General features: G+C 40.3%; 1 protein-coding gene and 1 long non-coding RNA gene across 2 annotated transcripts in view; one reads left to right on the top strand and one right to left on the bottom strand.

Moving 5' to 3' along the window:
* LOC142465247 (uncharacterized) overlaps positions 1-24094 on the bottom strand; it is a 72653-nt gene extending 48559 nt beyond the window's left edge. The window contains exon 1 of the mRNA XM_075569246.1: positions 23839-24094. The gene's annotated coding sequence lies outside the window, so the exon portion shown is untranslated. The remainder of the gene's footprint in view (positions 1-23838) is intronic.
* On the top strand, positions 24085-24640 carry LOC142465271 (uncharacterized). Its single transcript, XR_012787830.1, has 2 exons — positions 24085-24353; positions 24484-24640. It is a non-coding gene; the product is annotated as an uncharacterized LOC142465271 (long non-coding RNA).
* Positions 24641-24844: the final 204 nt, after the last annotated feature.

The raw sequence follows: 24844 nt of genomic DNA, 5'->3' as shown, positions 1-24844 counted from the left end.
GCTGTGTATGTCATTGTTACAGTGTGTGCCTGTGTATTACAATAGCTGCTGTGTGTCAGTTTTACAGTGTGTCTGTGTATTACAGTAGCTGCTGTATATCAGTGTTACAGTGTGTCTGTGTATTACAATAGCTGCTGTATGTCATTGTACAGTGTGTATTACAATAGCTGCTGTGTGTCAGTGTTACAGTGTGCCTGTGTATTACAGTAGCTGCTGTATATCAGTGTTACAGTGTGTCTGTGTATTACAATAGCTGCTGTATGTCAGTGTTAGTGTGTGTCTGTGTATTACAATAGCTGCTGTATGTCAGTGTGACAGTGTGTCTGTGTATTACAATAGCTGTGTGTGTCAGTGTTACAGCGTGCCTGTGTATTACAATAGCTGTGTGTGTCAGTGTTACAGCGTGTCTGTGTATTACAATAGCTGCTGTATGTCAGTGTTACAGTGTGCCTGTGTATTACAATAGCTGTGTATGTCAGTGTTACAGTGTGCCTGTGTATTACAATAGCTGTGTGTGTCAGTGTTAAAGCATGTCTGTGTATTACAATAGCTGCTGTATGTCAGTGTTACAGTGTGTCTGTGTATTACAATAGCTGTGTGTGTCAGTGTTACAGTGTGTGTGTATTACAATAGCTGTGTGTGTCAGTGTTACAGTGTCTGTGTATTACAATAACTGTGTATGTCAGTGTTACAGTGTGTCTGTGTATATTACAATAGCTGTGTGTGTCAGTGTTACAGTGTGTCTGTGTATTACAATAGCTGTGTGTGTCAGTGTTACAGCGTGTCTGTGTATTACAATAGCTGCTGTATGTCAGTGTTACAGTGTGTCTGTGTATTACAATAGCTGTGTGTGTCAGTGTTACAGTGTCTGTGTATTACAATAGCTGTGTGTGTCAGTGTTACAGTTTCTGTGTATTACAATAGCTGCTGTATGTCAGTGTTACAGTGTGTGCCTGTGTATTACAATAGCTGCTATATGTCAGTGTTACAGTGTGTCTGTGTATTACAATAGCTGCTGTATGTCAGTGTGACAGTGTGTCTGTGTATTACAATAGCTGTGTATGTCAGTGTTACAGTGTCTGTGTATTACAATAGCTGTGTGTGTCAGTGTTACAGTGTGTCTGTGTACATTACAATAGCTGTGTATGTCAGTGTTACAGTTTCTGTGTATTACAATAGCTGCTGTATGTCAGTGTTACAGTGTGTGCCTGTGTATTACAATAGCTGCTATATGTCAGTGTTACAGTGTGTCTGTGTATTACAATAGCTGCTGTATGTCAGTGTGACAGTGTGTCTGTGTATTACAATAGCTGTGTGTGTCAGTGTTACAGTGTGCCTGTGTATTACAATAGCTGCTGTATGTCAGTGTTACAGCGTGTCTGTGTATTACAATAGCTGTGTGTGTCAGTGTTACAGTGTGCCTGTGTATTACAATAGCTGTGTGTGTCAGTGTTACAGCGTGTCTGTGTATTACAATAGCTGCTGTATGTCAGTATTACAGTGTGCCTGTGTATTACAATAGCTGTGTGTGTCAGTGTTACAGCGTGTCTGTGTATTACAATAGCTGCTGTATGTCAGTATTACAGTGTGTCTGTGTATTACAATAGCTGTGTGTGTCAGTGTTACAGTGTGTGTGTATTACAATAGCTGTGTGTGTCAGTGTTACAGTGTCTGTGTATTACAATAGCTGTGTATGTCAGTGTTAGTGTGTCTGTATATATTACAATAGCTGTGTGTGTCAGTGTTACAGTGTGTCTGTGTATTACAATAGCTGTGTGTGTCAGTGTTACAGCGTGTCTGTGTATTACAATAGCTGCTATATGTCAGTGTTACAGTGTGTCTGTGTATTACAATAGCTGCTGTATGTCAGTGTGACAGTGTGTCTGTGTATTACAATAGCTGTGTATGTCAGTGTTACAGTGTGCCTGTGTATTACAATAGCTGTGTATGTCAGTGTTACAGTGTGCCTGTGTATTACAATAGCTGCTGTATGTCAGTGTTACAGTGTGTCTGTGTATTACAATAGCTGCTGTATGTCAATGTTACAGTGTCTGTCTATTACAATAGCTGCTGTATGTCAGTGTTACAGTGTGTCTGTATCACAATCGCTGCTGTGTGTCAGTGTTAGTGTGCCTGTGTATTACAATAGCTGCTGTATGTCAGTGTTACAGTGTGCCTGTGTATTACAATAGCTGTGTATGTCAGTGTTACAGTGTGCCTGTGTATTACAATAGCTGCTGTATGTCAGTGTTACAGTGTGTCTGTGTATTACAATAGCTGCTGTATGTCAATGTTACAGTGTCTGTGTATTACAATAGCTGCTGTATGTCAGTGTTACAGTGTGTCTGTGTATCACAATCGCTGCTGTGTGTCAGTGTTAGTGTGCCTGTGTATTACAATAGCTGCTGTATGTCAGTGTTACAGTGTGTCTGTGTATTACAATAGCTGTGTGTGTCAGTGTTGCAGTGTCTGTGTATTACAATAGCTGTGTGTGTCAGTGTTACAGTGTCTGTGTATTACAATAGCTGTGTATGTCAGTGTTAAAGTGTGTCTGTGTATTACAATAGCTGTGTATGTCAGTGTTACAGTGTGTCTGTGTATATTACAATAGCTGCTATATGTCAGTGTTACAGTGTGCCGGTGTATTACAATAGCTGTGTATGTCAGTGTTACAGTGTGCCTGTGTATTACAATAGCTGCTGTATGTCAGTGTTACAGTGTGCCTGTGTATTACAATAGCTGCTGTATGTCAGTGTTACAGTGTGTCTGTGTATTACAATAGCTGCTGTATGTCAGTGTTACAGTGTGTCTGTGCATTACAATAGCTGTGTATGTCAGTGTTACAGTGTCTGTGTATATTACAATAGCTGCTATATGTCAGTGTTACAGTGTGACGGTGTATTACAATAGCTGTGTATGTCAGTGTTACAGTGTGCCTGTATATTACAATAGCTGCTGTATGTCAGTGTTACAGTGTGTCTGTGTATTACAATAGCTGCTGTATGTCAGTGTTACGGTGTGTCTGTGTATTACAATAGCTGCTGTATGTCAGTGGTACAGTGTGTGCCTGTGTATTACAATAGCTGCTGTATGTCAGTGTGACAGTGTGTCTGTGTATTACAATAGCTGCTGTATGTCAGTGTGACAGTGTGTGTGTATTACAATAGCTGCTGTGTGTCAGTGTTATAGTGTGTCTGTGTATTACAATAGCTGCTGTATGTCAGTGTTACAGTGTGTGCCTGTGTATTACAATAGCTGCTGTATGTCAGTGTTACAGTGTGTCTGTGTATTACAATAGCTGCTGTATGTCAGTGTTAGTGTGTGTCTGTGTATTACAATAGCTGTGTATGTCAGTGTTACAGTGTCTTTGTATTACAATAGCTTCTGTATGTCAGTGTTACAGTGTGTCTGTGTATTACAATAGCTGCTGTGTGTCAGTGTTACAGTTTGTCTATGTATTACAATAGCTGCTGTGTGTCAGTGTTAGTGTGTCTGTGTATTACAATAGCTGCTGTATGTCAGTGTTACAGTGTGTGCCTGTGTATTACAATAGCTGCTATATGTCAGTGTTACAGTGTGTCTGTGTATTACAATAGCTGCTGTATGTCAGTGTTACAGTGTGCCTGTGTATTACAATAGCTGCTGTATGTCAGTGTTACAGTGTGCCTGTGTATTACAATAGCTGCTGTATGTCAGTGTTACAGTGTGCCTGTGTAATACAATAGCTGCTGTATGTCAGTGTTACAGTGTGCCTGTGTATTACAATAGCTGCTGTATGTCAGTGTTACAGTGTGTTTGTGTATTACAATAGCTGCTGTATGTCAGTGTTACAGTGTGTCTGTGTATTACAATAGCTGTGTATGTCAGTGTTACAGTGTGTCTGTGTATATTACAATAGCTGCTATATGTCAGTGTTACAGTGTGCCTGTGTATTACAATAGCTGTGTATGTCAGTGTTACAGTGTGCCTGTGTATTACAATAGCTGCTGTATGTCAGTGTTACAGTGTGTCTGTGTATATTACAATAGCTGCTATATGTCAGTGTTACAGTGTGCCTGTGTATTACAATAGCTGTGTATGTCAGTGTTACAGTGTGCCTGTGTATTACAATAGCTGCTGTATGTCAGTGTTACAGTGTGTCTGTGTATTACAATAGCTGCTGTATGTCAGTGTTACAGTGTGTCTGTGTATTACAATAGCTGCTGTATGTTAGTGTTACAGTGTGTCTGTGTATTACAATAGCTGTGTGTGTCAGTGTTAGAGTGTCTGTGTATTACAATAGCTGTGTATGTCAGTGTTACAGTGTGCCGTGTACTACATTAGCTGCTGTATGTCAGTGTTATAGTGTGTGTCTGTGTATTACAATAGCTGCTGTATGTCAGTGTGACAGTGTGTTTGTGTATTACAATAGCTGCTGTATGTCAGTGTTAGTGTGTCTGTGTATTACAATAGCTGTGTGTGTCAATGTTACAGTGTCTGTGTATTACAATAGCTGCTGTATGTCAGTGTTACAGTGTTCCTGTGTATTACAATAGCTGCTTTATGTCAGTGTGACAGTGTGTATGTGTATTACAATAGCTGCTGTATGTCAGTGTTACAGTGTGTCTGTGTATTACAATAGCTGCTGTATGTCAGTGTTACAGTGTGTGCCTGTGTATTACAATAGCTGTGTATGTCAGTGTTACAGTTTCTGTGTATTACAATAGCTGCTGTATGTCAGTGTGACAGTGTGTGTGTATTACAATAGCTGCTGTGTGTCAGTGTTACAGTGTGTCTGTGTATTACAATAGCTGCTGTATGTCAGTGTTACAGTGTGTCTGTGTATTACAATAGCTGCTGTATGTCAGTGTTACAGTGTGTGCCTGTGTATTACAATAGCTGCTGTATGTCAGTGTTACAGTGTGTCTGTGTATTACAATAGCTGTGTATGTCAGTGTTACAGTGTGCCGTGTACTACATTATCTGCTGTATGTCAGTGTTATAGTGTGTCTGTGTATTACAATAGCTGCTGTATGTCAGTCTTACAGTGTGTCTGTGTATTACAATAGCTGCTGTATGTCAGTGTGACAGTGTGTTTGTGTATTACAATAGCTGCTGTATGTCAGTGTTAGTGTGTCTGTGTATTACAATAGCTGTGTTACAGTGTCTGTGAATTACAATAGCTGCTGTATGTCAGTGTTACAGTGTGTCTGTGTATTACAATAGCTGCTGTATGTCAGTGTTACAGTGTGTGCCTGTGTATTACAATAGCTGTGTATGTCAGTGTTACAGTTTCTGTGTATTACAATAGCTGCTGTATGTCAGTGTTACAGTGTGTGCCTGTGTATTACAATAGCTGCTGTATGTCAGTGTGACAGTGTGTGTGTATTACAATAGCTGCTGTGTGTCAGTGTTACAGTGTGTCTGTGTATTACAATAGCTACTGTATGTCAGTGTTACAGTGTGTCTGTGTATTACAATAGCTTCTGTATGTCAGTGTTACAGTGTGTGCCTGTGTATTACAATAGCTGCTGTACGTCAGTGTTACAGTGTGTCTGTGTATTACAATAGCTGCTGTATGTCAGTGTTACAGTGTCTGTGTATTACAATAGCTGCTGTATGTCAGTGTTAGTGTGTGTCTGTGTATTACAATAGCTGTGTATGTCAGTGTTACAGTGTCTTTGTATTACAATAGCTGCTGTATGTCAGTGTTACAGTGTGTCTGTGTATTACAATAGCTGCTGTATGTCAGTGTTACAGTGTGTGCCTGTGTATTACAATAGCTGCTATATGTCAGTGTTACAGTGTGTCTGTGTATTACAATAGCTGCTGTATGTCAGTGTGACAGTGTGTCTGTGTATTACAATAGCTGTGTATGTCAGTGTTACAGTGTGTGACTGTGTATTACAATAGCTGTGTATGTCAGTGTTACAGTGTGTCTGTGTATTACAATAGCTGCTGTATGTCAGTGTACAGTGTGTATTACAATAGCTGCTGTGTGTCAGTGTTACAGTGTGCCTGTGTATTACAGTAGCTGCTGTATATCAGTGTTACAGTGTGTCTGTGTATTACAATAGCTGCAGTATGTCAGTGTTACAGTGTGTCTGTGTATTACAATAGCTGCTGTATGTCAGTGTTACAGTGTGCCTATGTATTACAATAGCTGTGTGTGTCAGTGTTACAGTGTGCCTGTGTATTACAATAGCTGCTGTATGTCAGTGTTACAGTGTCTGTGTATTACAATAGCTGCTAAATGTCAGTGTTAGTGTGTGTCTGTGTATTACAATAGCGGTGTATGTCAGTGTTACAGTGTCTTTGTATTACAATAGCTGCTGTATGTCAGTGTTACAGTGTGTATTACAGTAGCTGTGTGTGTCAGTGTTACTGTGTGTCTGTGTATTACAATAGCTGCTGTATGTCAGTGTTACAGTGTGTGCCTGTGTATTACAATAGCTGCTATATGTCAGTGTTACAGTGTGTCTGTGTATTACAATAGCTGCTGTATGTCAGTGTGACAGTGTGTCTGTGTATTACAATAGCTGTGTATGTCAGTGTTACAGTGTCTTTGTATTACAATAGCTGCTGTATGTCAGTGTTACAGTGTGTCTGTGTATTACAATAGCTGCTGTATGTCAGTGTTACAGTGTGTGCCTGTGTATTACAATAGCTGCTATATGTCAGTGTTACAGTGTGTCTGTGTATTACAATAGCTGCTGTATGTCAGTGTGACAGTGTGTCTGTGTATTACAATAGCTGTGTATGTCAGTGTTACAGTGTGTGACTGTGTATTACAATAGCTGTGTATGTCAGTGTTACAGTGTGTCTGTGTATTACAATAGCTGCTGTATGTCAGTGTACAGTGTGTATTACAATAGCTGCTGTGTGTCAGTGTTACAGTGTGCCTGTGTATTACAGTAGCTGCTGTATATCAGTGTTACAGTGTGTCTGTGTATTACAATAGCTGCAGTATGTCAGTGTTACAGTGTGTCTGTGTATTACAATAGCTGCTGTATGTCAGTGTTACAGTGTGCCTATGTATTACAATAGCTGTGTGTGTCAGTGTTACAGTGTGCCTGTGTATTACAATAGCTGCTGTATGTCAGTGTTACAGTGTCTGTGTATTACAATAGCTGCTAAATGTCAGTGTTAGTGTGTGTCTGTGTATTACAATAGCGGTGTATGTCAGTGTTACAGTGTCTTTGTATTACAATAGCTGCTGTATGTCAGTGTTACAGTGTGTATTACAGTAGCTGTGTGTGTCAGTGTTACTGTGTGTCTGTGTATTACAATAGCTGTGTATGTCAGTGTTACAGTGTGTGCCTGTGTATTACAATAGCTGCTATATGTCAGTGTTACAGTGTGTCTGTGTATTACAATAGCTGCTGTATGTCAGTGTGACAGTGTGTCTGTGTATTACAATAGCTGTGTGTGTCAGTGTTACAGTGTGCCTGTGTATTACAATAGCTGTGTGTGTCAGTGTTACAGCGTGTCTGTGTATTACAATAGCTGCTGTATGTCAGTGTTACAGTGTGCCTGTGTATTACAATAGCTGCTGTATGTCAGTGTTACAGTGTGTCTGTGTATTACAATAGCTGTGTGTGTCAGTGTTACAGCGTGTCTGTGTATTACAATAGCTGCTGTATGTCAGTGTTACAGTGTGTCTGTGTATTACAATAGCTGTGTGTGTCAGTGTTACAGTGTCTGTGTATTACAATAGCTGTGTGTGTCAGTGTTACAGTGTGTCTGTGTATATTACAATAGCTGTGTATGTCAGTGTTACAGTTTCTGTGTATTACAATAGCTGCTGTATATCAGTGTTACAGTGTGTGCCTGTGTATTACAATAGCTGCTATATGTCAGTGTTACAGTGTGCCTGTGTATTACAATAGCTGTGTGTGTCAGCGTTACAGCGTGTCGGTGTATTACAATAGCTGCTGTATGTCAGTGTTACAGTGTGCCTGTGTATTACAATAGCTGTGTATGTCAGTGTTACAGTGTGCCTGTGTATTACAATAGCTGTGTGTGTCAGTGTTACAGTGTCTGTGTATTACAATAGCTGTGTATGTCAGTGTTACAGTGTGTCTGTGTATATTACAATAGCTGTGTGTGTCAGTGTTACAGTGTGTCTGTGTATTACAATAGCTGTGTGTCAGTGTTACAGCGTGTCTGTGTATTACAATAGCTGCTGTATGTCAGTGTTACAGTGTGTCTGTGTATTACAATAGCTGTGTGTGTCAGTGTTAAAGCATGTCTGTGTATTACAATAGCTGCTGTATGTCAGTGTTACAGTGTGTCTGTGTATTACAATAGCTGTGTGTGTCAGTGTTACAGTGTGTGTGTATTACAATAGCTGTGTGTGTCAGTGTTACAGTGTCTGTGTATTACAATAACTGTGTATGTCAGTGTTACAGTGTGTCTATGTATATTACAATAGCTGTGTGTGTCAGTGTTACAGTGTGTCTGTGTATTACAATAGCTGTGTGTGTCAGTGTTACAGTGTCTGTGTATTACAATAGCTGTGTGTGTCAGTGTTACAGTGTGTCTGTGTATATTACAATAGCTGTGTATGTCAGTGTTACAGTTTCTGTGTATTACAATAGCTGCTGTATGTCAGTGTTACAGTGTGTGCCTGTGTATTACAATAGCTGCTATATGTCAGTGTTACAGTGTGTCTGTGTATTACAATAGCTGTGTATGTCAGTGTTACAGTGTCTGTGTATTACAATAGCTGTGTGTGTCAGTGTTACAGTGTGTCTGTGTACATTACAATAGCTGTGTATGTCAGTGTTACAGTTTCTGTGTATTACAATAGCTGCTGTATGTCAGTGTTACAGTGTGTGCCTGTGTATTACAATAGCTGCTATATGTCAGTGTTACAGTGTGTCTGTGTATTACAATAGCTGCTGTATGTCAGTGTGACAGTGTGTCTGTGTATTACAATAGCTGTGTGTGTCAGTGTTACAGTGTGCCTGTGTATTACAATAGCTGCTGTATGTCAGTGTTACAGCGTGTCTGTGTATTACAATAGCTGTGTGTGTCAGTGTTACAGTGTGCCTGTGTATTACAATAGCTGTGTATGTCAGTGTTACAGTGTGCCTGTGTATTACAATAGCTGTGTGTGTCAGTGTTACAGCGTGTCTGTGTATTACAATAGCTGCTGTATGTCAGTATTACAGTGTGCCTGTGTATTACAATAGCTGTGTGTGTCAGTGTTACAGCGTGTCTGTGTATTACAATAGCTGCTGTATGTCAGTATTACAGTGTGTCTGTGTATTACAATAGCTGTGTGTGTCAGTGTTACAGTGTGTGTGTATTACAATAGCTGTGTGTGTCAGTGTTACAGTGTCTGTGTATTACAATAGCTGTGTATGTCAGTGTTACAGTGTGTCTTTGTATTACAATAGCTGCTGTATGTCAGTGTGACAGTGTGTCTGTGTATTACAATAGCTGTGTATGTCAGTGTTACAGTGTGCCTGTGTATTACAATAGCTGTGTATGTCAGTGTTACAGTGTGCCTGTGTATTACAATAGCTGCTGTATGTCAGTGTTACAGTGTGTCTGTGTATTACAATAGCTGCTGTATGTCAATGTTACAGTGTCTGTGTATTACAATAGCTGCTGTATGTCAGTGTTAGTGTGCCTGTGTATTACAATAGCTGCTGTATGTCAGTGTTACAGTGTGCCTGTGTATTACAATAGCTGTGTATGTCAGTGTTACAGTGTGCCTGTGTATTACAATAGCTGCTGTATGTCAGTGTTACAGTGTGTCTGTGTATTACAATAGCTGCTGTATGTCAATGTTACAGTGTCTGTGTATTACAATAGCTGCTGTATGTCAGTGTTACAGTGTGTCTGTGTATCACAATCGCTGCTGTGTGTCAGTGTTAGTGTGCCTGTGTATTACAATAGCTGCTGTATGTCAGTGTTACAGTGTGTCTGTGTATTACAATAGCTGTGTGTGTCAGTGTTGCAGTGTCTGTGTATTACAATAGCTGTGTGTGTCAGTGTTACAGTGTCTGTGTATTACAATAGCTGTGTATGTCAGTGTTAAAGTGTGTCTGTGTATTACAATAGCTGTGTATGTCAGTGTTACAGTGTGTCTGTGTATATTACAATAGCTGCTATATGTCAGTGTTACAGTGTGCCGGTGTATTACAATAGCTGTGTATGTCAGTGTTACAGTGTGCCTGTGTATTACAATAGCTGCTGTATGTCAGTGTTACAGTGTGCCTGTGTATTACAATAGCTGCTGTATGTCAGTGTTACAGTGTGTCTGTGTATTACAATAGCTGCTGTATGTCAGTGTTACAGTGTGTCTGTGCATTACAATAGCTGTGTATGTCAGTGTTACAGTGTCTGTGTATATTACAATAGCTGCTATATGTCAGTGTTACAGTGTGACGGTGTATTACAATAGCTGTGTATGTCAGTGTTACAGTGTGCCTGTATATTACAATAGCTGCTGTATGTCAGTGTTACAGTGTGTCTGTGTATTACAATAGCTGCTGTATGTCAGTGTTACGGTGTGTCTGTGTATTACAATAGCTGCTGTATGTCAGTGGTACAGTGTGTGCCTGTGTATTACAATAGCTGCTGTATGTCAGTGTGACAGTGTGTCTGTGTATTACAATAGCTGCTGTATGTCAGTGTGACAGTGTGTGTGTATTACAATAGCTGCTGTGTGTCAGTGTTATAGTGTGTCTGTGTATTACAATAGCTGCTGTATGTCAGTGTTACAGTGTGTGCCTGTGTATTACAATAGCTGCTGTATGTCAGTGTTACAGTGTGTCTGTGTATTACAATAGCTGCTGTATGTCAGTGTTAGTGTGTGTCTGTGTATTACAATAGCTGTGTATGTCAGTGTTACAGTGTCTTTGTATTACAATAGCTTCTGTATGTCAGTGTTACAGTGTGTCTGTGTATTACAATAGCTGCTGTGTGTCAGTGTTACAGTTTGTCTATGTATTACAATAGCTGCTGTGTGTCAGTGTTAGTGTGTCTGTGTATTACAATAGCTGCTGTATGTCAGTGTTACAGTGTGTGCCTGTGTATTACAATAGCTGCTATATGTCAGTGTTACAGTGTGTCTGTGTATTACAATAGCTGCTGTATGTCAGTGTTACAGTGTGCCTGTGTATTACAATAGCTGCTGTATGTCAGTGTTACAGTGTGCCTGTGTATTACAATAGCTGCTGTATGTCAGTGTTACAGTGTGCCTGTGTAATACAATAGCTGCTGTATGTCAGTGTTACAGTGTGCCTGTGTATTACAATAGCTGCTGTATGTCAGTGTTACAGTGTGTTTGTGTATTACAATAGCTGCTGTATGTCAGTGTGACAGTGTGTCTGTGTATTACAATAGCTGTGTATGTCAGTGTTACAGTGTGCCTGTGTATTACAATAGCTGTGTATGTCAGTGTTACAGTGTGCCTGTGTATTACAATAGCTGCTGTATGTCAGTGTTACAGTGTGTCTGTGTATTACAATAGCTGCTGTATGTCAATGTTACAGTGTCTGTGTATTACAATAGCTGCTGTATGTCAGTGTTACAGTGTGTCTGTGTATTACAATAGCTGTGTATGTCAGTGTTACAGTGTGTCTGTGTATATTACAATAGCTGCTATATGTCAGTGTTACAGTGTGCCTGTGTATTACAATAGCTGTGTATGTCAGTGTTACAGTGTGCCTGTGTATTACAATAGCTGCTGTATGTCAGTGTTACAGTGTCTGTGTATATTACAATAGCTGCTATATGTCAGTGTTACAGTGTGTCTTTGTATTACAATAGCTGCTGTATGTCAGTGTGACAGTGTGTCTGTGTATTACAATAGCTGTGTATGTCAGTGTTACAGTGTGCCTGTGTATTACAATAGCTGTGTATGTCAGTGTTACAGTGTGCCTGTGTATTACAATAGCTGCTGTATGTCAGTGTTACAGTGTGTCTGTGTATTACAATAGCTGCTGTATGTCAATGTTACAGTGTCTGTGTATTACAATAGCTGCTGTATGTCAGTGTTACAGTGTGTCTGTATCACAATCGCTGCTGTGTGTCAGTGTTAGTGTGCCTGTGTATTACAATAGCTGCTGTATGTCAGTGTTACAGTGTGCCTGTGTATTACAATAGCTGTGTATGTCAGTGTTACAGTGTGCCTGTGTATTACAATAGCTGCTGTATGTCAGTGTTACAGTGTGTCTGTGTATTACAATAGCTGCTGTATGTCAATGTTACAGTGTCTGTGTATTACAATAGCTGCTGTATGTCAGTGTTACAGTGTGTCTGTGTATCACAATCGCTGCTGTGTGTCAGTGTTAGTGTGCCTGTGTATTACAATAGCTGCTGTATGTCAGTGTTACAGTGTGTCTGTGTATTACAATAGCTGTGTGTGTCAGTGTTGCAGTGTCTGTGTATTACAATAGCTGTGTGTGTCAGTGTTACAGTGTCTGTGTATTACAATAGCTGTGTATGTCAGTGTTAAAGTGTGTCTGTGTATTACAATAGCTGTGTATGTCAGTGTTACAGTGTGTCTGTGTATATTACAATAGCTGCTATATGTCAGTGTTACAGTGTGCCGGTGTATTACAATAGCTGTGTATGTCAGTGTTACAGTGTGCCTGTGTATTACAATAGCTGCTGTATGTCAGTGTTACAGTGTGCCTGTGTATTACAATAGCTGCTGTATGTCAGTGTTACAGTGTGTCTGTGTATTACAATAGCTGCTGTATGTCAGTGTTACAGTGTGTCTGTGCATTACAATAGCTGTGTATGTCAGTGTTACAGTGTCTGTGTATATTACAATAGCTGCTATATGTCAGTGTTACAGTGTGACGGTGTATTACAATAGCTGTGTATGTCAGTGTTACAGTGTGCCTGTATATTACAATAGCTGCTGTATGTCAGTGTTACGGTGTGTCTGTGTATTACAATAGCTGCTGTATGTCAGTGGTACAGTGTGTGCCTGTGTATTACAATAGCTGCTGTATGTCAGTGTGACAGTGTGTCTGTGTATTACAATAGCTGCTGTATGTCAGTGTGACAGTGTGTGTGTATTACAATAGCTGCTGTGTGTCAGTGTTATAGTGTGTCTGTGTATTACAATAGCTGCTGTATGTCAGTGTTACAGTGTGTGCCTGTGTATTACAATAGCTGCTGTATGTCAGTGTTACAGTGTGTCTGTGTATTACAATAGCTGCTGTATGTCAGTGTTAGTGTGTGTCTGTGTATTACAATAGCTGTGTATGTCAGTGTTACAGTGTCTTTGTATTACAATAGCTTCTGTATGTCAGTGTTACAGTGTGTCTGTGTATTACAATAGCTGCTGTGTGTCAGTGTTACAGTTTGTCTATGTATTACAATAGCTGCTGTGTGTCAGTGTTAGTGTGTCTGTGTATTACAATAGCTGCTGTATGTCAGTGTTACAGTGTGTGCCTGTGTATTACAATAGCTGCTATATGTCAGTGTTACAGTGTGTCTGTGTATTACAATAGCTGCTGTATGTCAGTGTTACAGTGTGCCTGTGTATTACAATAGCTGCTGTATGTCAGTGTTACAGTGTGCCTGTGTATTACAATAGCTGCTGTATGTCAGTGTTACAGTGTGCCTGTGTAATACAATAGCTGCTGTATGTCAGTGTTACAGTGTGCCTGTGTATTACAATAGCTGCTGTATGTCAGTGTTACAGTGTGTTTGTGTATTACAATAGCTGCTGTATGTCAGTGTTACAGTGTGTCTGTGTATTACAATAGCTGTGTATGTCAGTGTTACAGTGTGTCTGTGTATATTACAATAGCTGCTATATGTCAGTGTTACAGTGTGCCTGTGTATTACAATAGCTGTGTATGTCAGTGTTACAGTGTGCCTGTGTATTACAATAGCTGCTGTATGTCAGTGTTACAGTGTGTCTGTGTATATTACAATAGCTGCTATATGTCAGTGTTACAGTGTGCCTGTGTATTACAATAGCTGTGTATGTCAGTGTTACAGTGTGCCTGTGTATTACAATAGCTGCTGTATGTCAGTGTTACAGTGTGTCTGTGTATTACAATAGCTGCTGTATGTCAGTGTTACAGTGTGTCTGTGTATTACAATAGCTGCTGTATGTTAGTGTTACAGTGTGTCTGTGTATTACAATAGCTGTGTGTGTCAGTGTTAGAGTGTCTGTGTATTACAATAGCTGTGTATGTCAGTGTTACAGTGTGCCGTGTACTACATTAGCTGCTGTATGTCAGTGTTATAGTGTGTGTCTGTGTATTACAATAGCTGCTGTATGTCAGTGTGACAGTGTGTTTGTGTATTACAATAGCTGCTGTATGTCAGTGTTAGTGTGTCTGTGTATTACAATAGCTGTGTGTGTCAATGTTACAGTGTCTGTGTATTACAATAGCTGCTGTATGTCAGTGTTACAGTGTTCCTGTGTATTACAATAGCTGCTTTATGTCAGTGTGACAGTGTGTATGTGTATTACAATAGCTGCTGTATGTCAGTGTTACAGTGTGTCTGTGTATTACAATAGCTGCTGTATGTCAGTGTTACAGTGTGTGCCTGTGTATTACAATAGCTGTGTATGTCAGTGTTACAGTTTCTGTGTATTACAATAGCTGCTGTATGTCAGTGTGACAGTGTGTGTGTATTACAATAGCTGCTGTGTGTCAGTGTTACAGTGTGTCTGTGTATTACAATAGCTGCTGTATGTCAGTGTTACAGTGTGTCTGTGTATTACAATAGCTGCTGTATGTCAGTGTTACAGTGTGTGCCTGTGTATTACAATAGCTGCTGTATGTCAGTGTTACAGTGTGTCTGTGTATTACAATAGCTGTGTATGTCAGTGTTACAGTGTGCCGTGTACTACATTATCTGCTGTATGTCAGTGTTATAGTGTGTCTGTGTATTACAATAGCTGCTGTATGTCAGTCTTACAGTGTGTCTGTGTATTACAATAGCTGCTGTATGTCAGTGTGACAGTGTGTTTGTGTATTACAATAGCTGCTGTATGTCAGTGTTAGTGTGTCTGTGTATTACAATAGCTGTGTTACAGTGTCTGTGAATTACAATAGCTGCTGTATGTCAGTGTTACAGTGTGTCTGTGTATTACAATAGCTGCTGTATGTCAGTGTTACAGTGTGTGCCTGTGTATTACAATAGCTGTGTATGTCAGTGTTACAGTTTCTGTGTATTACAATAGCTGCTGTATGTCAGTGTTACAGTGTGTGCCTGTGTATTACAATAGCTGCTGTATGTCAGTGTGACAGTGTGTGTGTATTACAATAGCTGCTGTGTGTCAGTGTTACAGTGTGTCTGTGTATTACAATAGCTACTGTATGTCAGTGTTACAGTGTGTCTGTGTATTACAATAGCTTCTGTATGTCAGTGTTACAGTGTGTGCCTGTGTATTACAATAGCTGCTGTACGTCAGTGTTACAGTGTGTCTGTGTATTACAATAGCTGCTGTATGTCAGTGTTACAGTGTCTGTGTATTACAATAGCTGCTGTATGTCAGTGTTAGTGTGTGTCTGTGTATTACAATAGCTGTGTATGTCAGTGTTACAGTGTCTTTGTATTACAATAGCTGCTGTATGTCAGTGTTACAGTGTGTCTGTGTATTACAATAGCTGCTGTATGTCAGTGTTACAGTGTGTGCCTGTGTATTACAATAGCTGCTATATGTCAGTGTTACAGTGTGTCTGTGTATTACAATAGCTGCTGTATGTCAGTGTGACAGTGTGTCTGTGTATTACAATAGCTGTGTATGTCAGTGTTACAGTGTGTGACTGTGTATTACAATAGCTGTGTATGTCAGTGTGACAGTGTGTATGTGTATTACAATAGCTGCTGTATGTCAGTGTTACAGTGTGTCTGTGTATTACAATAGCTGCTGTATGTCAGTGTTACAGTGTGTGCCTGTGTATTACAATAGCTGTGTATGTCAGTGTTACAGTTTCTGTGTATTACAATAGCTGCTGTATGTCAGTGTGACAGTGTGTGTGTATTACAATAGCTGCTGTGTGTCAGTGTTACAGTGTGTCTGTGTATTACAATAGCTGCTGTATGTCAGTGTTACAGTGTGTCTGTGTATTACAATAGCTGCTGTATGTCAGTGTTACAGTGTGTGCCTGTGTATTACAATAGCTGCTGTATGTCAGTGTTACAGTGTGTCTGTGTATTACAATAGCTGTGTATGTCAGTGTTACAGTGTGCCGTGTACTACATTATCTGCTGTATGTCAGTGTTATAGTGTGTCTGTGTATTACAATAGCTGCTGTATGTCAGTCTTACAGTGTGTCTGTGTATTACAATAGCTGCTGTATGTCAGTGTGACAGTGTGTTTGTGTATTACAATAGCTGCTGTATGTCAGTGTTAGTGTGTCTGTGTATTACAATAGCTGTGTTACAGTGTCTGTGAATTACAATAGCTGCTGTATGTCAGTGTTACAGTGTGTCTGTGTATTACAATAGCTGCTGTATGTCAGTGTTACAGTGTGTGCCTGTGTATTACAATAGCTGTGTATGTCAGTGTTACAGTTTCTGTGTATTACAATAGCTGCTATATGTCAGTGTTACAGTGTGTGCCTGTGTATTACAATAGCTGCTGTATGTCAGTGTGACAGTGTGTGTGTATTACAATAGCTGCTGTGTGTCAGTGTTACAGTGTGTCTGTGTATTACAATAGCTACTGTATGTCAGTGTTACAGTGTGTCTGTGTATTACAATAGCTTCTGTATGTCAGTGTTACAGTGTGTGCCTGTGTATTACAATAGCTGCTGTACGTCAGTGTTACAGTGTGTCTGTGTATTACAATAGCTGCTGTATGTCAGTGTTACAGTGTCTGTGTATTACAATAGCTGCTGTATGTCAGTGTTAGTGTGTGTCTGTGTATTACAATAGCTGTGTATGTCAGTGTTACAGTGTGCCTGTGTATTACAATAGCTGCTGTGTGTCAGTGTTACTGTGTGTCTGTGTATTACAATAGCTGCTGTATGTCAGTGTTACAGTGTGTGCCTGTGTATTACAATAGCTGCTATATGTCAGTGTTACAGTGTGTCTGTGTATTACAATAGCTGCTGTATGTCAGTGTGACAGTGTGTCTGTGTATTACAATAGCTGTGTATGTCAGTGTTACAGTGTGTGACTGTGTATTACAATAGCTGTGTATGTCAGTGTTACAGTGTGTCTGTGTATTACAATAGCTGCTGTATGTCAGTGTACAGTGTGTATTACAATAGCTGCTGTGTGTCAGTGTTACAGTGTGCCTGTGTATTACAGTAGCTGCTGTATATCAGTGTTACAGTGTGTCTGTGTATTACAATAGCTGCAGTATGTCAGTGTTACAGTGTGTCTGTGTATTACAATAGCTGCTGTATGTCAGTGTTACAGTGTGCCTATGTATTACAATAGCTGTGTGTGTCAGTGTTACAGTGTGCCTGTGTATTACAATAGCTGCTGTATGTCAGTGTTACAGTGTCTGTGTATTACAATAGCTGCTGTATGTCAGTGTTAGTGTGTGTCTGTGTATTACAATAGCTGTGTATGTCAGTGTTACAGTGTCTTTGTATTACAATAGCTGCTGTATGTCAGTGTTACAGTGTGTCTGTGTATTACAATAGCTGCTGTATGTCAGTGTTACAGTGTGTGCCTGTGTATTACAATAGCTGCTATATGTCAGTGTTACAGTGTGTCTGTGTATTACAATAGCTGCTGTATGTCAGTGTGACAGTGTGTCTGTGTATTACAATAGCTGTGTGTGTCAGTGTTACAGTGTGCCTGTGTATTACAATAGCTGTGTGTGTCAGTGTTACAGCGTGTCTGTGTATTACAATAGCTGCTGTATGTCAGTGTTACAGTGTGCCTGTGTATTACAATAGCTGCTGTATGTCAGTGTTACAGTGTGTCTGTGTATTACAATAGCTGTGTGTGTCAGTGTTACAGCGTGTCTGTGTATTACAATAGCTGCTGTATGTCAGTGTTACAGTGTGTCTGTGTATTACAATAGCTGTGTGTGTCAGTGTTACAGTGTCTGTGTATTACAATAGCTGTGTGTGTCAGTGTTACAGTGTGTCTGTGTATATTACAATAGCTGTGTATGTCAGTGTTACAGTTTCTGTGTATTACAATAGCTGCTGTATATCAGTGTTACAGTGTGTGCCTGTGTATTACAATAGCTGCTATATGTCAGTGTTACAGTGTGCCTGTGTATTACAATAGCTGTGTGTGTCAGCGTTACAGCGTGTCGGTGTATTACAATAGCTGCTGTATGTCAGTGTTACAGTGTGCCTGTGTATTACAATAGCTGTGTATGTCAGTGTTACAGTGTGCCTGTGTATTACAATAGCTGTGTGTGTCAGTGTTACAGTGTCTGTGTATTACAATAGCTGTGTATGTCAGTGTTACAGTGTGTCTGTGTATATTACAATAGCTGTGTGTGTCAGTGTTACAGTGTGTCTGTGTATTACAATAGCTGTGTGTGTCAGTGTTACAGCGTGTCTGTGTATTACAATAGCTGCTGTATGTCAGTGTTACAGTGTGTCTGTGTATTACAATAGCTGTGTGTGTCAGTGTTACAGTTTCTGTGTATTACAATAGCTGCTGTATGTCAGTGTTACAGAGTCTGTGTATTACAATAGCTGCTGTATGTCAGTGTTACAGTGTGTGCCTGTGTATTACAATAGCTGCTATATGTCAGTGTTACAGTGTGTCTGTGTATTACAATAGCTGCTGTATGTCTGTGTTACAGTGTGTCTGTGTATTACAGTAGCTGTGTATGTCAGTGTTACAGTGTGTGTCTGTGTATTACAATAGCTGTGTGTCAGTGTCAGTGTTACAGTGTGTCTGTGTATTACAATAGCTGTGTGTCAGTGTTACAGTGTGTGCCTGTATATTACAATAGCTGCTGTATGTCAGTGTTACAGTGTCTGTGTATTACAATAGCTGCTGTATGTCAGTGTTACAGTGTGCCTGTGTATTACAATAGCTGCTGTATGTCAGTGTTACAGTGTGACTGTGTATTACAATAGCTGCTGTATGTCAGTGTTACAGTGTGTCTGTGTATTACAATAGCTGCGGTATGTCAGTGTTACAGTGTGTTCCTGTGTATTACAATAGCTGTGTGTGTCAGTGTTACAGTGTGTGTGTATTACAATAGCTGTGCATGTCAGTGTTACAGTGTCTGTGTATTACAATAGCTGTGTGTGTCAGTGTTACAGTGTGCCTGTGTATTACAATAGCTGCTGTATGTCAGTGTTACAGTGTGACTGTGTATTACAATAGCTGCTGTATGTCAGTGTTACAGTGTGTCTGTGTATTACAATAGCTGCTGTATGTCAGTGTTACAGTGTGTTCCTGTGTATTACAATAGCTGTGTGTGTCAGTGTTACAGTGTGTGTGTATTACAATAGCTGTGTGTGTCAGTGTTACAGTGTCTGTGTATTACAATAGCTGTGTGTGTCAGTGTTACAGTGTGCCTGTGTATTACAATAGCTGCTGTGTCAGTGTTACAGTGTCTGTGTATTACAATAGCTGCTGTGTGTCAATGTTACAGTGTGTCTGTGTATTACAATAGCTGCTGTATGTCAGTGTTACAGTGTGTTCCTGTGTATTACAATAGCTGTGTGTGTCAGTGTTACAGTGTGTGTGTATTACAATAGCTGTGTGTGTCAGTGTTACAGTGTGTGTCTGTGTATTACAATAGCTGTGTATGTCAGTGTTACAGTGTCTGTGTATTACAATAGCTGTGTGTGTCCGTGTTACAGTGTGACTGTGTATTACAATAGCTGCTGTATGTCAGTGTTACAGTGTGTCTGTGTATTACAATAGCTGCTGTATGTCAGTGTTACAGTGTGTGCCTGTGTATTACAATAGCTGTGTGTGTCAGTGTTACAGTGTGACTGTGTATTACAATAGCTGCTGTATGTCAGTGTTACAGTGTGTCTGTGTATTACAATAGCTGCTGTATGTCAGTGTTACAGTGTGTGCCTGTGTATTACAATAGCTGTGTGTGTCAGTGTTACAGTGTGTCTGTGTATTACAATAGCTGTGTGTGTCAGTGTTAGTGTCTGTGTATTACAATAGCTGTGTGTGTCAGTGTTACAGTGTCTGTGTATTACAATAGCTGTGTGTGTCAGTGTTACAGTGTGTCTGTGTATTACAATAGCTGCTGTATGTCAGTGTTACAGTGTGTCTGTGTATTACAATAGCTGCTGTATGTCAGTGTTACAGTGTCTGTGTATTACAATAGCTGCTGTATGTCAGTGTTAGTGTGTGTCTGTGTATTACAATAGCTGTGTATGTCAGTGTTACAGTGTCTTTGTATTACAATAGCTGCTGTATGTCAGTGTTACAGTGTGTCTGTGTATTACAATAGCTGCTGTATGTCAGTGTTACAGTGTGTGCCTGTGTATTACAATAGCTGCTATATGTCAGTGTTACAGTGTGTCTGTGTATTACAATAGCTGCTGTATGTCAGTGTGACAGTGTGTCTGTGTATTACAATAGCTGTGTATGTCAGTGTTACAGTGTGTGACTGTGTATTACAATAGCTGTGTATGTCAGTGTTACAGTGTGTCTGTGTATTACAATAGCTGCTGTATGTCAGTGTACAGTGTGTATTACAATAGCTGCTGTGTGTCAGTGTTACAGTGTGTGACTGTGTATTACAATAGCTGTGTATGTCAGTGTTACAGTGTGTCTGTGTATTACAATAGCTGCTGTATGTCAGTGTACAGTGTGTATTACAATAGCTGCTGTATGTCAGTGTTACAGTGTGCCTGTGTATTACAGTAGCTGCTGTATATCAGTGTTACAGTGTGTCTGTGTATTACAATAGCTGCAGTATGTCAGTGTTACAGTGTGTCTGTGTATTACAATAGCTGCTGTATGTCAGTGTTACAGTGTGCCTATGTATTACAATAGCTGTGTGTGTCAGTGTTACAGTGTGCCTGTGTATTACAATAGCTGCTGTATGTCAGTGTTACAGTGTCTGTGTATTACAATAGCTGCTGTATGTCAGTGTTAGTGTGTGTCTGTGTATTACAATAGCTGTGTATGTCAGTGTTACAGTGTCTTTGTATTACAATAGCTGCTGTATGTCAGTGTTACAGTGTGTCTGTGTATTACAATAGCTGCTGTATGTCAGTGTTACAGTGTGTGCCTGTGTATTACAATAGCTGCTATATGTCAGTGTTACAGTGTGTCTGTGTATTACAATAGCTGCTGTATGTCAGTGTGACAGTGTGTCTGTGTATTACAATAGCTGTGTGTGTCAGTGTTACAGTGTGCCTGTGTATTACAATAGCTGTGTGTGTCAGTGTTACAGCGTGTCTGTGTATTACAATAGCTGCTGTATGTCAGTGTTACAGTGTGCCTGTGTATTACAATAGCTGCTGTATGTCAGTGTTACAGTGTGTCTGTGTATTACAATAGCTGTGTGTGTCAGTGTTACAGCGTGTCTGTGTATTACAATAGCTGCTGTATGTCAGTGTTACAGTGTGTCTGTGTATTACAATAGCTGTGTGTGTCAGTGTTACAGTGTCTGTGTATTACAATAGCTGTGTGTGTCAGTGTTACAGTGTGTCTGTGTATATTACAATAGCTGTGTATGTCAGTGTTACAGTTTCTGTGTATTACAATAGCTGCTGTATATCAGTGTTACAGTGTGTGCCTGTGTATTACAATAGCTGCTATATGTCAGTGTTACAGTGTGCCTGTGTATTACAATAGCTGTGTGTGTCAGCGTTACAGCGTGTCGGTGTATTACAATAGCTGCTGTATGTCAGTGTTACAGTGTGCCTGTGTATTACAATAGCTGTGTATGTCAGTGTTACAGTGTGCCTGTGTATTACAATAGCTGTGTGTGTCAGTGTTACAGTGTCTGTGTATTACAATAGCTGTGTATGTCAGTGTTACAGTGTGTCTGTGTATATTACAATAGCTGTGTGTGTCAGTGTTACAGTGTGTCTGTGTATTACAATAGCTGTGTGTGTCAGTGTTACAGCGTGTCTGTGTATTACAATAGCTGCTGTATGTCAGTGTTACAGTGTGTCTGTGTATTACAATAGCTGTGTGTGTCAGTGTTACAGTTTCTGTGTATTACAATAGCTGCTGTATGTCAGTGTTACAGAGTCTGTGTATTACAATAGCTGCTGTATGTCAGTGTTACAGTGTGTGCCTGTGTATTACAATAGCTGCTATATGTCAGTGTTACAGTGTGTCTGTGTATTACAATAGCTGCTGTATGTCTGTGTTACAGTGTGTCTGTGTATTACAGTAGCTGTGTATGTCAGTGTTACAGTGTGTGTCTGTGTATTACAATAGCTGTGTGTCAGTGTCAGTGTTACAGTGTGTCTGTGTATTACAATAGCTGTGTGTCAGTGTTACAGTGTGTGCCTGTATATTACAATAGCTGCTGTATGTCAGTGTTACAGTGTCTGTGTATTACAATAGCTGCTGTATGTCAGTGTTACAGTGTGCCTGTGTATTACAATAGCTGCTGTATGTCAGTGTTACAGTGTGACTGTGTATTACAATAGCTGCTGTATGTCAGTGTTACAGTGTGTCTGTGTATTACAATAGCTGCTGTATGTCAGTGTTACAGTGTGCCTGTGTATTACAATAGCTGTGTGTGTCAGTGTGTCTGTGTATTACAATAGCTGTGTGTGTCAGTGTTACAGTGTCTGTGTATTACAATAGCTGCTGTATGTCAGTGTTACAGTGTGACTGTGTCTTACAATAGCTGTGTGTGTCAGTGTTACAGTGCCTGTGTATTACAATAGCTGTGTATGTCAGTGTTACAGTGTGTCTGTGTATTACAATAGCTGCTGTATGTCAGTGTTACAGTGTGCCTGTGTATTACAATAGCTGTGTGTGTCAGTGTGTCTGTGTATTACAATAGCTGTGTGTGTCAGTGTTACAGTGCCTGTGTATTACAATAGCTGTGTGTGTCAGTGTTACAGTGCCTGTGTATTACAATAGCTGTGTATGTCAGTGTTACAGTGTGTCTGTGTATTACAATAGCTGTGTGTGTCAGTGTTACAGTGCCTGTGTATTACAATAGCTGTGTGTGTCAGTGTTACAGTGTCTGTGTATTACAATAGCTGTGTGTGTCAGTGTTACAGTGTGACTGTGTATTACAATAGCTGTGTGTGTCAGTGTTACAGTGCCTGTGTATTACAATAGCTGTGTGTGTCAGTGTTACAGTGCCTGTGTATTACAATAGCTGTGTATGTCAGTGTTACAGTGTGTCTGTGTATTACAATAGCTGTGTGTGTCAGTGTTACAGTGCCTGTGTATTACAATAGCTGTGTGTGTCAGTGTTACAGTGTCTGTGTATTACAATAGCTGTGTGTGTCAGTGTTACAGTGTGCCTGTGTATTACAATAGCTGTGTGTGTCAGTGTTACAGTGCCTGTGTATTACAATAGCTGTGTGTGTCAGTGTTACAGTGCCTGTGTATTACAATAGCTGTGTGTGTCAGTGTTACAGTGCCTGTGTATTACAATAGCTGTGTATGTCAGTTTTACAGTGTGTCTGTGTATTACAATAGCTGTGTGTGTCAGTGTGTCTGTGTATTACAATAGCTGTGGGTGTCAGTGTTACAGTGCCTGTGTATTACAATAGCTGTGTGTGTCAGTGTTACAGTGTGCCTGTGTATTACAATAGCTGTGTGTGTCAGTGTTACAGTGTGCCTGTGTATTACAATAGCTGTGTGTGTCAGTGTTACAGTGTGCCTGTGTATTACAATAGCTGTGTGTGTCAGTGTTACAGTGTGTCTGTGTATTACAATAGCTGTGTGTGTCAGTGTTACAGTGTGCCTGTGTATTACAATAGCTGTGTGTGTATATAATGTGAATGATGGCAGAGAAGATCAGATCATTACCTTGCTGCAGCCATGAGGGCGGGCGCGGTTAGCAAATCTCTGCAATGATTGGCTGCTCCATTCGTGATTCCTTTCATGCAATGCTCTCTGGGACTTGTAGTTTATCTATCTGTAAATACTATAACATTGGAAGAGCAGAACTACAGCTCCCAGAAACCTTTGGCAGGGCGGTAGAGATCACATGACAAGCAGTGACCAATCAGTGTGCAGCTGTAGAGGAGATAGAGAGACAGAGGGAAAGGAAGAGGCGGGAAAGGAAGAGGCGGCGGGAGAGGGGGCGGGACCTCTGGCCGCAGTCACAGGATCTTCATATCATTTCCTGCAGATTTATATCAGTGATTGTGACATAAATAATAATATAAAGTGAAACATTTCTAAAAGAAACTCAATATAATGAATATATAGTAGCACCCTTGCCAAAGTTAAATGGCAAACAGTCAGCCCTGGTCCCTCCCGCAGGCAGTGCAGGGGTTAATCCTCACAGGCCCCAGTATTTCTCAAGTTGTTTTGAAGATGTAGGTTTTTAAATGTCAGTGTCATGATAATACTATGAGATATTATATATTTTTAAACTTCTGGTGCTTCAGGTGTTAATTGTGCAACCAGTTAGGTGTAAAAATGCACTGTTTTACATTTTAATTACAGATTGGGGTGAGATGAGAGTCGCAGACCCTCCTTAACATGCTTCCTTTGGAAGGATGACTACAGTATATGGCCCCCGTGCCGGAGGGTTTGAAAGGATGCTGGTGTCCCGATCTTCACTCCAGATACGGTTGTACATTAAATCTGTTTTTTACTATGATATGAGTTTATTTCAAACTGGCATTATAGTGATATTCCTTTGAGCTTCCGTCCAGTATACTGATACACTTACATAGGCCTCGGCTAAGCTCCCCGCTGGCGTGCTGAGGCTCAGGGAAAGCGGGTGCTTTCCCTGGCCTTGCGGGTGCTTTCCCTGAGCGCCGTCAGGGGGCGGGCCGGGGGAAGGCCAGTGACGTCACGGAGC

The sequence above is a fragment of the Ascaphus truei genome, chromosome 13 (assembly GCF_040206685.1).
Source record: "Ascaphus truei isolate aAscTru1 chromosome 13, aAscTru1.hap1, whole genome shotgun sequence".
Lineage (NCBI taxonomy): Eukaryota > Metazoa > Chordata > Amphibia > Anura > Ascaphidae > Ascaphus > Ascaphus truei.
Note: the sequence above shows the minus strand (reverse complement) of the source record. Positions and strands in the feature narration are given on the sequence as shown.